Source organism: Dermacentor silvarum, chromosome 2, assembly GCF_013339745.2.
Source record: "Dermacentor silvarum isolate Dsil-2018 chromosome 2, BIME_Dsil_1.4, whole genome shotgun sequence".
Taxonomy (NCBI): Eukaryota; Metazoa; Arthropoda; class Arachnida; order Ixodida; family Ixodidae; genus Dermacentor; species Dermacentor silvarum.
The window spans coordinates 137,145,490-137,160,223 of NC_051155.1; the positions used below are offsets into that span (position 1 = coordinate 137,145,490).

The window sequence follows — 14,734 nt, forward strand, 5'->3', positions numbered from 1 at the left end:
TCCGTGACGTCACCCTCGTCGCTCTTGATTGGTTCTTCATCTCGCGGGATGCGGCATTTGCCGCAGAACCCATTTCGCGTGGCACGCCGGAAGACCCCCGATTCCTGCCGCTTTTGCCGCGCGCGGCATGAAGCGTTGCCGTGCACGGCATGACGCGTTGCTGCGCGTTTCTGACCTGCGTTTTTGCGGCGTCTTTTTGCCGCTAGCATGGCCGTACCCTAAAGTCCAAGGGCGATAACGCAGTCGCCGCGTGCCGTATGCTGTATGCGCGAGTGAAAACGTGCGAGGGGAGCTGACGACCGCGTCTATATGTCGCGCGCACAAGAAAAGCAGGGAGGAAGCGCGCCTTCTTCCGTTGCGCTCGAGGCACCGGCGAGGGAGCGAGGGGGGAGGGATAGTGGGGCGGCGTGCGGTCGCGCAGGCCGTATCTTGAAAGCGATCTGCGTTGGGGCAGAGTCTAGCAGTGTAGGTGCGTCGGCGGCTCGTAGCTTTCTACGTGCTGTGTGTTCTCGGTGCTCAGTTTGCGTTGAAGTGATAGACATCACGAGAGGTCACTTCGCTCGCTTCTCCAGCGGCGCTCCCACACGCTGCCAGCGTTTGACAGCGCTTGTCCGCGCTCATCGAGTCTGATGTGCCACAGCGTGTACCAGCGCGTCGGCAACATCAGCTGGAAAAGGAGAGAGTGCCGGCTTGGCTGGCTAGGCCAGCTGCAGCAAGCGGCAGGATCAGATTTGAATGAAGGAGGGGGAAAGGTCATGCCCGCGGCGGCAAGATCGCCAGGTCAAGGGATGCAGGGCCGCCTCGCACACGCACGCACGCACACGTGCGCTCGCTTCGCATTCCATCGTGGCGGAGAAGGTGCTTCCGGTTGCTGCTCGTGCAAAAATGACAAAATTTTGGGCGAAATCTCTAAGTGGTCGGAGGAGAAAATTTGTTATATCGAGGGGGTCTCCCGCTGCCACTTCGTTACGTAGAGGTCTCAAATACATGTGCTTCTATGGAGTAACGGCGGGGAATCGAAAAACTTTGTTATGAGCAGGTTTAACTGTAATTCCCATCAATATAGTTGTTCTGCAACGTAATGTGGCAAATATGAACAAGCATTTCTGATTTTAGGTTAGACAAACTGCCTAAAAGCTGTCACTGATATATTTTTGGTGTTGCACTTGTCATCAGTTTTCTTGTTTTCTTTGGTGCAAAAGTAGAGCTGATGTATCTGAGTCAGCTCAAGTCAGCTGATCTGGTTTTGTGGTTTGTTAATTGTAGAAATTTGTTTTCATGTCTAGCCAGTTATGATAAGCAAAAATTTCAAGCTTGGTATCTGATTCGGACATTGTTTTTGTGTGATAAGGGCAGTGTCAGTATACCCTCTGAAAGCAGTTTGTACAGCAAGTTTATTTGCTTGTGCATCATACTCTGTTTTGTGTTGTTTTGCAGAAGCAGACGTCTACTTGCATGATGTCTGTGGCAAAGCCCAGGTTGTCTTCTCAAAATACCAGCAGCTTGACCACCCAGGAATTTGGTCTGTTGGTGATGTCTTCATTTTTTCAAAGGTCTGAATATGCAAAATACTTGCCTCACTTTGGCTTAGGGTGACCACCCGTCCCGTGACTCACGGGTCTCTCCTGCATTGAGGGCTATTGTTCCGCGTCCCGCTAGAGATATGAAAATCTTCAAAAAATGTCCCGCATTTTTATTATTATTGTTCGGCAGCACCTTGAGTTCAGCTGCATATGGCCACCCTGTTTGACGATGTGTTAGCTGCAAGCACTCCAAGCTTCTGAAAAAGTCAGCTAGCCGCCTGGTTCACGGTGGCGACGAATGCTTCTGGCACCAGCTGTGCACGCTGTCCAGCCATCTAAAAGTGGTTTGTCCCGTCATTTTAGAGGTGGTTCGATCTGACAAGAAATATGACTTCAAGAAAGTAAAACAGGCATCTAGTACTTCCCAGGCTCTTAATCAGTAACATGTGGAAACTAAGCCACAGCTGTTTTGTGAGTGACTATTTTTTGAGTTGCCGAATTTTTATGTTGATATTCGGGAGCACATTAGTGATGTTAAAAATCGTTTTGTTTACACAGATATTATTTGAACGTCAACTTGTATCAGTTAGTCTATTTCTCTGTTTCAGAGATGACAAAATATTGCAAGAGAAAATTTCTCGCCAAAAGCTAAAAAATTAATTATTGTAGGTAATTCCTCATCGTGCCGTGTCAATACCCCCCTGGTCAGCGTGTCCCGCATTTCGCTCGTAGGAAGGTGGTCACCCTACTTTGGCTACCTGATTGACTAGAATATAGGTCCCCCTTTTTCTTCAAGTTTCGTTAATCTCAAACTCGAGGAGTGTACTTATAATAAAATAATCTGGTTAGGATAGCCTACAAGTGTGGGATGCTAAACTTCATGTTAATGTGATTCTCCATAAAACAGCAATCAGTCAGTTTGAAATCTCTCTATAGATTCTCGTAGTTTTCAGTAGTAGAGTGTGCTGACGCATGTACTGTCTGTAATATGTTACCGAGGGGTCAAAATATTCATCTGTACTCTTAATTCAGTTCTCATAAACTGAATATATTGACTCATGTAGTACATTGGCTGGCTGCAACTGGGCACTGAAAACAAAAGGCTCTTCACATTAAACTGCGAGTCAAACAACTTGAGGTAGCAAGTTGAGTTCCTCCATGCGCACTGTGTACCATGTGATCTCTCTTGCACAACCATGCTTGCTTTTTCTCATACACCACTACCTCTGCTGAGGTGCAGAGTGTCGAATTTGTGCAGATAATATGTACTTTGGTGAAACCTGTGGGTTTGAAAAGCGCTTGACAACAAACGACACAACACACAGGGATAGTGCAAAACCAGGAGGCCAGCTTGCTAAAACGAAGAATAGTTTCTTGATAAAACACATTGAGGAATTGAAGTTCCACTCACCACATCGAGATACCATGCGAAAAATTGTCCATGCCAGACGTTTGTGGGTGCAGTTCCTCAAATGGAAGTGCATAAAGTCATCGTGTTTACCCACGCCAGTGCCGTGCTCTGAAGTTAACAGGGAACAGCCCCGACGAGGGCACTGTCACTTTGTGTGCTCTGACTTCCCACAGCCAAAGAGGAGGGAGATGTTGCTCTGACTCCAATGTTATTCACGCCATCTGAGCATTTACCATAGCTGCGTAACTATAACATCAACCCCCACCGTTGATACACGACAGTTTTGTGGGGAAAACAGACGTCATACAGTAATATGCGAGAGTCGAGCATCCCCAACAATCTAGCATGCACTCGGCGAAGGACAGTACAGTCGACTTCTGTTAATTCGATCCTGAAGGGACCAGTGAAACTGGTCGAATTATTGGGTGGGTCAAATAAACAAAAGGCAGAAATAACACTAAAACATGTCATTGATTCACTTGGCAGTATTCACTTAAAGTAAACTTCGCCACAATACAGCTGTATTTTGTAGTGAAGCATATTAAGCAGGGGAAAGGTGTCATTGTTACTGGACATAGCACACATTCCTTAATTTACACATGCACTGTGCACTATCACATTACCGTATTTACTCGATTGTAATGCGAGGGGTGACTTTTCATTGCATTCATTAAGAAAAAAATAAAACCACGAAACAGGCGCGAGGGGTGAGTTTTAGTTGCGTCTAGCAAAAAAATAAAGAAGAAAGAAACCGCTAAATTAGCACGCAACTGCTGGATGCATGAAAAAGTCGCAGTTTTGCCCGAGAGGCGAACCATCAATTGCGATAGCAAATTAGTACAGAGCCAGTAGTTTTATCGGCTGTGTAAACTTGGACACATTCGCTTACTACTAACTGAATTAACAAGCATGGTGTCAGCACGCACAACAAGCATGAATAGATCACGCTCGATGACCGCGCACAACCGTTGTCAGAACGCTCACGTGAGCAAGCGCGCCAGCAGCAGCGAGTGAAGGTTCGTGCAGTCTATTGCTTAAACGGAAACTGAGCGGCGAAAGCACAGTGCATACAAAGGTAAGAGCCGTGTGGAGATGGCTTTCAAGATACGGTGCGCGCGACAGCCCGCAGCCGCACAAAGTACAAGTACGTGGTTAATTGGTGGCAGAGTAGAAGCCGCGCCCCCTCCCTCCTGCGCTGCCTTCCAACTTTCCTCCTTTCGTGTGGGAGATTGAGTCACCAGTTCTTGCGCCCGGTCGCAAGATACACATTTGGTGCCACAGCTTAATGCCGCCTCCACTCCCTCCCTCCCATCCCCCCACTACCTTTTGCACGACAGAAGACTTCGCGTTTGCTCTCCGCTGTGCGTTCGCTCTCGTGAAAGCGCGTGTCCATCGCGTGCTTTCACTCGCACATTGCACTCGATCAGAATTCGATGCATCATTACACTTTTTAGACAACTTGAATTTCGGTATTCGATTGTAACGCGAGGATCGACTTCAGGTAGCAAAAATGAGGAAAAAGACTCGCATTACAATTGAGTAAATACGGTACATGCATGAGCAACGAGACACCTAATTTGCCTCCAATTCGTTGATCCTGCAGAAGGACTGAACCCAGTCCATAGGAGCTGACATCAGCAGACACTGATGTTGGAAATTCTGTGTTGTACCGAGCCATGCATGAGTTTCAGGCAAGCATTTTCTTCAGGGAGTTGAAGGTCGTTGCTTGAGCAGTATCCCATGTCCAGGCGATACCTTTGTTCTGTTGCAATCTGAGAGGCGCTGTGGCAGCGGAAAAATTTGACAAAAAGTGTCAAACATGGTGGAGCATTCCCAAGAAGCGGCTTACACCTGCCAATTGTGTTGGAGGCTGCATGCTTGTGATAGCAGTTACCTTGCCTGGGTCAGGTGCGATGCCACTGGAGTTGACGATGACGCTGAGGAACTTGACCGATGAGATGCTGAAGTAACACTTCAAGGCGGTAAAGGTAACCACCTGGTTGAGCTTGGTCAGGTTGACACAAGGGCAGTATCCTCCTGTCGCTTTTAGGGCCACTACAAGGCCTGCACACCATAGTGTTAGCTTGTCAACTGAACAGATGACACCTTCCCTCTCCAGTTTGTCCAGTTTGGCTTTCAGCACACTCGTGAGCAGAATGGGTATGCACCCTGTGACCGTTAGGGAAAAGGGCATGGTTCCAGGCTTAGTGTGGATGTGGTAGTCTTCTGGCATTCTACGTAGTCCTGTGAACAGTGGCATTGCGGCTGGAGGTGGCGGCACGGGCGTCTACTACAGTCAACAAAGTGGGCTATCCCGAGTGCGACTATCACGGTGTCGCCTAAGAGGGGCATGGTTGTCAACACCACCGACGAGGTGCAGTTTTTGGTTGATAAACAGCCTCGTCAAGACAGGGTGGAGGGGGACGTACCGAGCTAGTCCAATTTACAGAGGTCTGGACCGATAAGCTGTTCACCAGTGGCTTGGTCAAGCAAGGCAGGATATCGCAAAAACGAACGGTATACAATGAAAACGTCCACGCCTGAGTCTATTTCGATCTGAAGAGGGTAACCGTTCACCTGTACCACGACTGGCCGGCCTTGTTGCCTTGTGGCCGGCCTTGCGTTGACTTGACAGAGAGCAGCTGAATGTAACTGAGGCACTTCATCTCGGGACGGCACACTGATGTGAATTGACCCCGTTTTCAGCAAAGGTTGCAGGTCGTTCTTCAAGTAGGACACATGGAGTATGAATGCTGTTTGTTACCACAGTAACTGCACGAACTCTCTGGTTCACTTCGAGGCTGGTCGCGGTGCTGTTGGTTCTCTCTGCTTCTGGAAGCTTCCCGAAACCGTAATGCGGCTATCATTTTGGTTTGGTTCCATGACACGGTGTCCACATTGAGAGAGCCCAGCTGCGAGTTTCCATTCTGCAGTTTTTTTTTTGTTTTCACTGTTTTCATGCTGTCTAGGTTGATTAAGCACGTCCTGGAGCGTCAATTTTCGGTTTTAACAAAGCTGGTCCGACAAGCGAGTGGTTGAGTAGGTCCACGACGAACATGTTGTGTATGAGGCGTTCTTCGACTGCTGCTGACAAATATTTGCACTTTTTCACCATGTTCCAGAACGTTGTGTAGAAGGCGTCTACCATTTCCCCAGGCATCTGTGTACATCGATAGAACTGACTAGTTTCGTATACTTCATTGACCGAATGCACGAAGTGGCCCATGAGTGCCTCTTTGATGGCTTCGAAGGAGTGGTAGGCCTCGGTATTCATCATGAGCAAAGCAAAAATGACCCGTGCTTGAGTACCCATTCAGTACAGGAGCGTGCAGACCTTGGTCTCTTTCGAAGTGGCACTCAGGCCCGACGCAAACACATAGTCTTCGACTTGAAGTAGCCATGCTGGCCACTAACTTTGGTCATCGAACGTAAAAGGCGGTGGAGAGGGATGCTGGTGGTTGCCAACTAAGTTGCGGACAGCTCGATCTTCAATATTCTGACAGCATGAAGGGGCGTTGTTTGGAGCATGGTCTCCCTACTTCATTTTCTCTGCGCAATATATGCATTTGGAGGGTGCCACCATCAAGTCACTGGGGGCATGTCTGTTCTGCCCTATACAGCTTCAGACAAAGTGACGTGAACCAGTGTAAGCTGTAAGTGTAAGTTAAAGTAAAATTTAGTGGCATTACGAGAATTTGGATAAGAGGCTTTATGTACCAAAACACTTGAGTACAGCTTTTTATTGCGAGTAAAAGTCAGCTGTCTATACGGGTTTTACAGCGAAGATTTATATGCCTAGACAAAACGTCCATCCATGCCCAGGAGGGCCCTCCACAGGAACTAGTGCACATGTGCAAAAAAGAAAAGAAGAGTTGGAGAGGAGTTAAGAGCGAGAGGAGAGGGAATGTCTAGGTCTTTCACCTCGGAGTAACACGTGTTGGTGACGTACATACACCCTCGCAGTGTCGACGTGGAGTGCACACGCACCAAGTGTGAGGGAGGAAGGGGTGAGTTCCGTCTGGCGCGTAATTGGCTGCGCAGTTGGTGACATCGTTCCTCTCTCGCAGTGGTGCGTGCATGCGTTATTCTTTCTCCGACATTGCAATGGTACAGCCACGTGTCATGCGTTCTCTCGAGGAGTAGTTCACGTACGAAGAACGGCGCCGTGAACAACGCCGGGAGTCCGCCTGCCGCCGTGCTGCCGACGCTAAACGTGTCCGTGTCTTCATTGCTCTGCATAAAAGGGCATGTAAAGTGACACATAATTGCATAACACAGTTCAGAAACACTTTAATATATACAGTGATATACGGTGTTAAGGTGATAAACCATAACATAAACACTGTGGCTGCCCCTTTTCAGCTTCGCTGGTCAACCATCTCCACAGGGTGTAAGGGCCGAACATTTTTTTTATTCAGCCTTTCTCCTGGGTACAATGAGAGATTTTGCAGAACACCTCGGATGAGGCAAATGCTGGCCTCGTGGGAGAGCCGACTTGTTAAGACCCAAAAGTCAGTGTATACAATTGAACTGGTGGAAACGAACATTTCTTCTTGAGGTCGTGTGGTACCTTGTGCCATTATTTTCAGGCATTCTCTTTTATTAGCCATTACCACCTCTACTGCCAATGATGATGCCACCTTTCTGAGCTCTCTGTGCAAAAAAAAAAAAAGCGTTTGTATGCAAAGGGTCTTTCCAATGTATGCACATTCCATTCTTTTCCACTACCGACATCTCTCATGACAAATGCTCATTTTCTTAAGCTTTGCATGTTCACTTCTTTGCTTACTGCCACAATGGTATATATATTGAGCAGCAAACCTGGCATCCGAATGATAATGTTGAAATTTAGATGAAATCTGTGAAGTGAGGTTGTGTGCATATGAAATTGGAGTTGTAAAGTGACTGTTCCTGACTTCAGCCTGCACATCTACAATGGAATCTCGTTGATACAATGCTGCATAATACATTTTTCGGAGTAATAAGTTTTTTCTTATATACCATTTCTTGTTCTTATATACGATTATGGTCGGATAATATCATTTTCAGATGATATGTTTTATTTTCCAGTTCCCATGAAGTTCGTATCAACGAGATTCCACTGTACATGCATTCGCCTGTGCAACTGTGTGCCCATTTGCAAAAAAAAAAAAGGTGTAAAGGCCAATTGGTCTTTACTTTCTTTGTGAATGGGTGTACATGAATGCCCACAGGTTCAGCCATTTCTTTTGGGGAGTGGTGGAGAAGAAGAGTTTTATACATTAATGTAAATAAGGGAAAATCAGAAAGATTTGATGATTTCGAATGAAATCAAGTCCTCATTTCAATGTCACGCATTATGTTGGGGGCGCAGCAGAACACCATTAAGTGGCTTAGTCAGAACCATGCCCTCTTATCAAAGTAAGATATAGTATTGGTAACAACAGAATGACACTGCATCTATATACAAATTAAAATGTGCATATAGTATTGCACCAAAATACATATGCAGCATGTTGACTTGATATACATGGTCAAGAAGTGTCCTTTCACTTTTTAAAGGTAGACGCAGAGACAGCAGTACTTAATATCAAGCATTGTTGCATATGCCAACATCAATGAATGCCACGCATTTTCTACAACGCTATCTATAGGGTTAAAATTGTTTTGACGTTTCTAGTGCTTCTGTAGTGTAAATGGGGCCAAAGGATTTGCTGTGATGGTTGGACCCTGCAAACACAAAAACATTTTGCAATGTATCACACCTAAGTGATTTAGTAGATGTACCTTATTAAGGTTCTCTAGTACTGTGTCACTTGATGGGGCTTGTGTCATTCAATCTGTAGGACAAATCCTGAAATTTATTTATTTATTATTTATTTATTTATTTATTTATTTATTTATTTATCTATTTATTATTTATCTATTTATTTTTGCCATATCAGATGTATGACAGCAGCACTGGAAAGTTCTTTGATGTCCCACCCCAATACCAACTGGTCGGACGAGAGGTGAGAACATGTGACAGTTTACACTTTTTAAACTCTGAGAGCTCTGCCATCTTGCACTCTGCTCTTCGTTAAAAAAAAATTTGAGAAATTTAAGCATGTTCCTTCAAACCACTGCGAAATTAAGCATTTTAAGATGTGCTTTGTCACAGAGCACCTTGAATGTGACGGGGCACAATATTTCATGAGACAGCACATGACCCTTTTGAGGCATCAGTTACGTAGAAGCAGCAGTTACGTTGGTATCAGCAGCTTTCAAGTTTCTTTCCAAGTCATTCAGAGCAGGGGTAGATGTCTGAATAAATAATAAAAATAACAACAGTAATAATAATTATTATAATCAATCAATCATAAATTATTTATTTGTTTACCGTGCCCAGAGATAACCCTAAGGTTCGAGCGCTGGTGCACGCATATGTAAAAAAAAGAACTACAGTGGAATAGAAGTGAAAAAAAAAAGCAATGAATAAAAAGAACAGTTAAATAAATAAGAGTTGTTCATAAAAAGAGTGCACTTGAAGAAGAGTGTGCACAATGAATAAAAAGAACAATTATGAAAATAAGAGTGGACATAAAAAGAGTCTACATAAAACAATTATGAAACGGAGAATGTACACAAACCAAAGTGCAAGGTAAATACAAACAAAAAAGGAGGAGAAAAGCAATTGAACAATGTGTAAAACTATGAAACAACAAGACAAGGCTTGGAAAAGAACAATGACAGCAAGTTATGAAAAATATAGAGATCATGAAAATAACCGTTATAAAGTCTCGGTATTCTGGAGACGGTTTAGTGTTGGTGATGACAGGCACGAACATAAAAGATCTATGTTCTCTAGTGATCTTGCACGGAATATGATACATGATACAGCTGAGGAGTTTGGGGCAGGTTAGGATACGATGAAGGAGTTTGAAAAGAAACATAAGGTCAATGCGACTTTGTCGGCAGCAAAGTAAGGCCAGTGACAATAACCAAACAGTGCTGAAAGAAGGTCCAGTGTCCATGTTAGCAAAGCGGTGATGATATATGCTTAGAAAATTTCTCTGGGCTCGATCTATAATGTCACTGATGGATCTAGAAATGGCCTTCCAGACAACTGACGCATATTCGGTTTTAGGAATACAGGTTATTGTGTACAACTTGCGGAACGGTGTAGGCGAATTTAATTCCCTCAGTAGTCTGTAAACAGAGCCAAGAGAGTGCATACCCCGCATTTCAACATGTTTAGTGTGAGCCGAAAAGTGTAAGGCTGTATCAAAAAGTACACTGAGATCATTGATCTCGCAGACCTTACACAATGGTACAAAATATACAAAATAAGAAAAAGAAATGGTTGCTGTTTTGCATGTAAATGTAATGACTTTAGTCTTAGCAGCATTCACCATTGCACCATTTAGAAAAAGAAAACAGCTCAGACTACAAAAGGGAGAGTTTTAGCTGAGCAATCCCTTGTTTGGTCGAGCGGAACGCTTTGCTGCGCCACCTGTGGAACAAGGTTGGTGTTATTGTGAAAAGAATATAAATCAAGCGTGCTTTTGTTAGGCTACAAGTATTAAAGAAAAATACGTCTTTGTTTTAAATATCTAAAAAATATCGTTAAAAAAATATAGGATTTCATATTACCAGTAGTTTTTGTTGCCTGCAGGCGAGCCAGCGCTGCATTTGAAGTTGACGCCTATGACATGCCACTGCTGCTTGTGCTAGTGGTGGTTGCCTTGTTTGTTTCGCAAAAGCGCTGGTTCGCTGTGCGCGCTCAACTGGAGTAGAGAGAGGAAACAAGCGAGCGAGCGGCCCGCTCGATAAACATGCTGGCCGCTCCAGCATACCGAACATGCGCAGTGGCGTCTCAGCTTGCCCGCTGGGCCTGCTGGCCCACAAGCCCACTCAGCTATAACTCTTTAATGAGAATATCTAAGCGTGTTCCAATAAATTCTAGGTGTATTAAGATGACCAAGAACAATTACTCTGTGCTTGCTATGGAAAGATATTACGCTTTCAATAGGAGCGATGGCCTCACGAAACAAGACAGGGGGAAATATTCGACAGTACATAGAAATATCCAATGAAGAAATTTTCACAGCGCACTAGGCTGACTTCTAGCCAAAACTGCTCCTGTACACTTTCTGTGTCATTGCGCCGAACGCATCTCGGTGAACTGTCAACAACAATCAGTACGCCACCGCCTTTCTGTGTAGATGCACAGAAGCCCCGGTCACTGCAGAAGACATTGTAGTGTGGTGTAAACAGTCTCAATAGGAAATTTCACTGCAGAGCCAAGTTTTGAAAATAACAAAAATAGGAAAAGAATAGAAAATGACATTGCAGAAAAATTTACGCGATTGGGTGCGAAGTCCACAAGCATTTTGGTAAAAGATGTCCAAATTACATGCCACTTTGATTCTTGGGGGTTATCTTGGTTGCATAAAGTATGTTGTCATGTAGCATCACACAGAACAGGCATCCCATTGGCTGCATTGACGGGTCATTCGGGCATTTAAGGGCTTGATCATTGATGGCTGCATAAAAAGAACAATACAACTCATATTTCGTTCTATGTTGCCGGCAGGAGAGGGGAGAGATATTTAAGGTCTTAAAGTGCTTTGTCAGGTTGGAAGAGGTTGTTTCTGGGCTCAACTTAGTAACAAAAATAGCCTTAAGTCGTAGCAGTTGTTAAGCTACCGCTAACGTCCAAGTCTTCAGGGCTCCAACCGAGGCAGGACTCTTGTTTTTTTGTTTAGTCTTAAGGGATTTTTCAGCAGCAGAAGCGAAAGCAGGTGGGAAAATGGCAGCTCGTTGTTCAGTTGTGCGTTGGAGTACATATTGCGTTGAGGCAGAGGTAAAAGAAGTAGAAGTCCTTCCGAAGCTTACAGCATCTTCCCAGGCATGGCAGTTGCATGTTGCTTCAGCTCGTCGCTCAGGCAATGAACCTCTGCTCGAAGGGAGGCAACGACTTGTGTCTATTGCTTCACGCCATGGGAATGGTCCTTGCGAAGGCGTTCATTTTCATCGCACAGTTGGAAAACTTCTTTGCTCAGGAATAACATTCCCTCTAGCATTTCAAAAAGGAAGCGGTGCAGACTGAGCATGTTGCTGCTAATGCTAAGGCCACCCAGTGAGGCACAAGAGAAGAAGGGGACACCGGTTTGGGAACTATAAAGCTGCAGGGAGCACACCACCGGGTCGTCGTCACTAGGCGTCACACCCTACTGTGTTAAGTTACATAACTTGCAGCAATAGGTGTGCAATCTGGACTTCGAATTGAATTCGGGGATTTTACATGCCAAAACCACGATTTGATTCCGGGAATCCGGATTAATTTTGCCCACCAGGGGATCTTTAACATGTCCCCAATGCATGGGACACGGGCGTTTTTGCATTTTTGACCCCCAACGAAATGCGGCTGCGGCGGCTGGGATTTCACCCTGCAACCTCTTGCTTAGCAGCGCAACACCATAGCTGCTAAGCCACCGCAGCGGGTCACGATCCGGACTTCAAAAGCTCTAATTTGTTGTCTACACGCTTCGCATGTACTCGTTTTTCACAACTTTCACAACAAAAGAACTGCTGTTTTCCTATAAAAGGGCACGAGCAAAGCAAGCATGCGTCCTTACAGGATGCCATGCTGCGGGATTATATAATAATAATAATAATAATAATAATAATAATAATAATAATGTCAGGATGGTCTAGTAATGAGCGTAGTCTAATTTAAAAAAATTAAAAAAAATTAATTATGGAGTTTTACGTGTCAAAACTACCACCTGATGATCAGGCACGCCGATGTGGGGGACTTAGAATTAATTTGCACCACCTGGGGTTCTTTAACGTGCACCTATGTCTGAGTACATGGGTGTTTTCTGCATTTCGCTCCCATCGAAATGCGGCCGCCTTCCTATCGATGTTTTAATATTTACATTTTAATTATTTAGCGTTTTAAAAATGAAAACATTTCTTCCATGCCGTATGTAACATTTAAAATTTGCTTCATGTGAATCGCACTTCTTCCCCTCCTTGGTTGCCGTGACTATGAAACAAAAAAGAAGGTAAGAAGGGCTTGAGCTTTGATGTGCATTCCTGTTTTTTTTTTTTGGAGAGCATGTGCTTTGTAACCTTCTTTGGCTTAGCTTCTGCACAGTATGCATAAACGCACAGTGGTAAAAGTCGCAGGAATTTTCATGGATCTCGGATTTTTTTTTTTTTTTGCGCACATACAATATGGAATGTACCATATAAAATCTGTTCAACATTGATGGCAGAGCTGGTGATTTTTGCTTAACCTTCATCTTATCTGCATACCTCTTGGGTCTTGTGGCCAAAAACTTTTTCCCCCCCAGAAGATTAGTGAAAAGATGCCAAGGCCCAGGCTGAGGACCCTTGATGCCTTCGCTGGCTGCGGTGGTACGTTTGAATTGAGCTCACTTTTGTGACAACTTGGCTTGACTAACCATGTGTGTGTTCATCTGAGCATGAGGTGATGGGTGATGAGTGTAGTGTGGGAAGAGTAAGAGATTTGTATGCTATTTAAATGAACTACATAATGAAAACAGTTATGCATACAGTCCAATAACTTCATGCGTTTCATATAGGTCACTCTGAATTATATATGTGTTATTTATCTGGCCTTTAACGATTTCACATCATTTCTATGAGGACAGAAAAAACATATAGAATAATTGGAACAAAAAAAATTTTTTTATTGGGTATGTATATATATATGTGTTTACTTTTTTTTTTGAAGTTTTAAATGTGGCCCAGTGGGCATAATTAGTCTTATGAACAGATTCAGGCTAGTTTTAGCTTGTACCTAATTAAAAAAAAATAGCCCCTCCCCTGTCGAGGAGATAGGGTAAGCAAAGCATGTCGTGTGTTTCTTCGGTGTTCCTCCGAACGAATTGCACTGACGAGTACCACGTTGTGCTCGAACCACAATCAGTCACACGCTCTGCAGCTGGCTCCGAAGTTCCGGTTGAGAAACTCTCGTTGAAACCTGGCCGTCGCGCCAGGGAAGTCGGCGCTAGCGTTGCCGAGGCGTGCACCACCATTGTCGGGTTCCTGGAGGGGAAGACGACGCTGACGTTTGGCCTAAACATCGTGCTGCCGCAACTTGGGGTCTGTGGCTCTTCACTGACGTTTGGCCTCAACATAGTGCTCCCTCAAATCAGGGTTCGCAGCTCTTCACGGATGATTCGCCTGGGCTTCAAAGCCCTCACGCTAGAATCGGCACGTTGATGATGAGCCCTTTCCTGACCATGTTCATTCTGGATGGATTTCCATGAAATTTCTTCAATATGAAATCTGGCCGTTACGTAAGACAATAAATGGCTCATACCGCCTCAAGCAATGACTCACACCCCGTAAACGCGGCCTCCCCATTACGATGACAGAAGAGAAGTGAAATTCTACGCTGGAATGATTAGTGGCAACGCAGCCAGCTGTGGAAGCAGACAACGATGACGAACATGGGAGCAGTGGCACAAGCATGTGACGAGCACATGCCTTGTGCCTGGGCAGCTCTGAGAGCAACTGGTTTTTTTAGTGATTCATTGCCGGCACAGGCTAGCGTATACAAGCTTCACTTGAAAAATGGTGTTTAAGGCACCTTAATCATGCAGCAACACATGTACTCTGCATAGAACGTATTTATTAAACCATGGTCTGTAGATTTATGCAGTTCCTTGAGACATTTCAAGGGGGTCCATGACACTGCTTCACAGGTGCACCGTACATGAGCATGGTCTATTGAAAGAGCAACACATCTGGTGAGAGATATTTGTGTCAACATATTTGTGTGAGGTTGCACTTCCTACAAGAA

The 14,734-nt window shown here is 44.7% G+C and overlaps 1 pseudogene; it reads left to right on the forward strand.

Moving 5' to 3' along the window:
• Window positions 1–14,734, forward strand: part of LOC119440419 (DNA (cytosine-5)-methyltransferase PliMCI-like) — a 232,638-nt pseudogene that overhangs the window by 162,226 nt on the left and 55,678 nt on the right.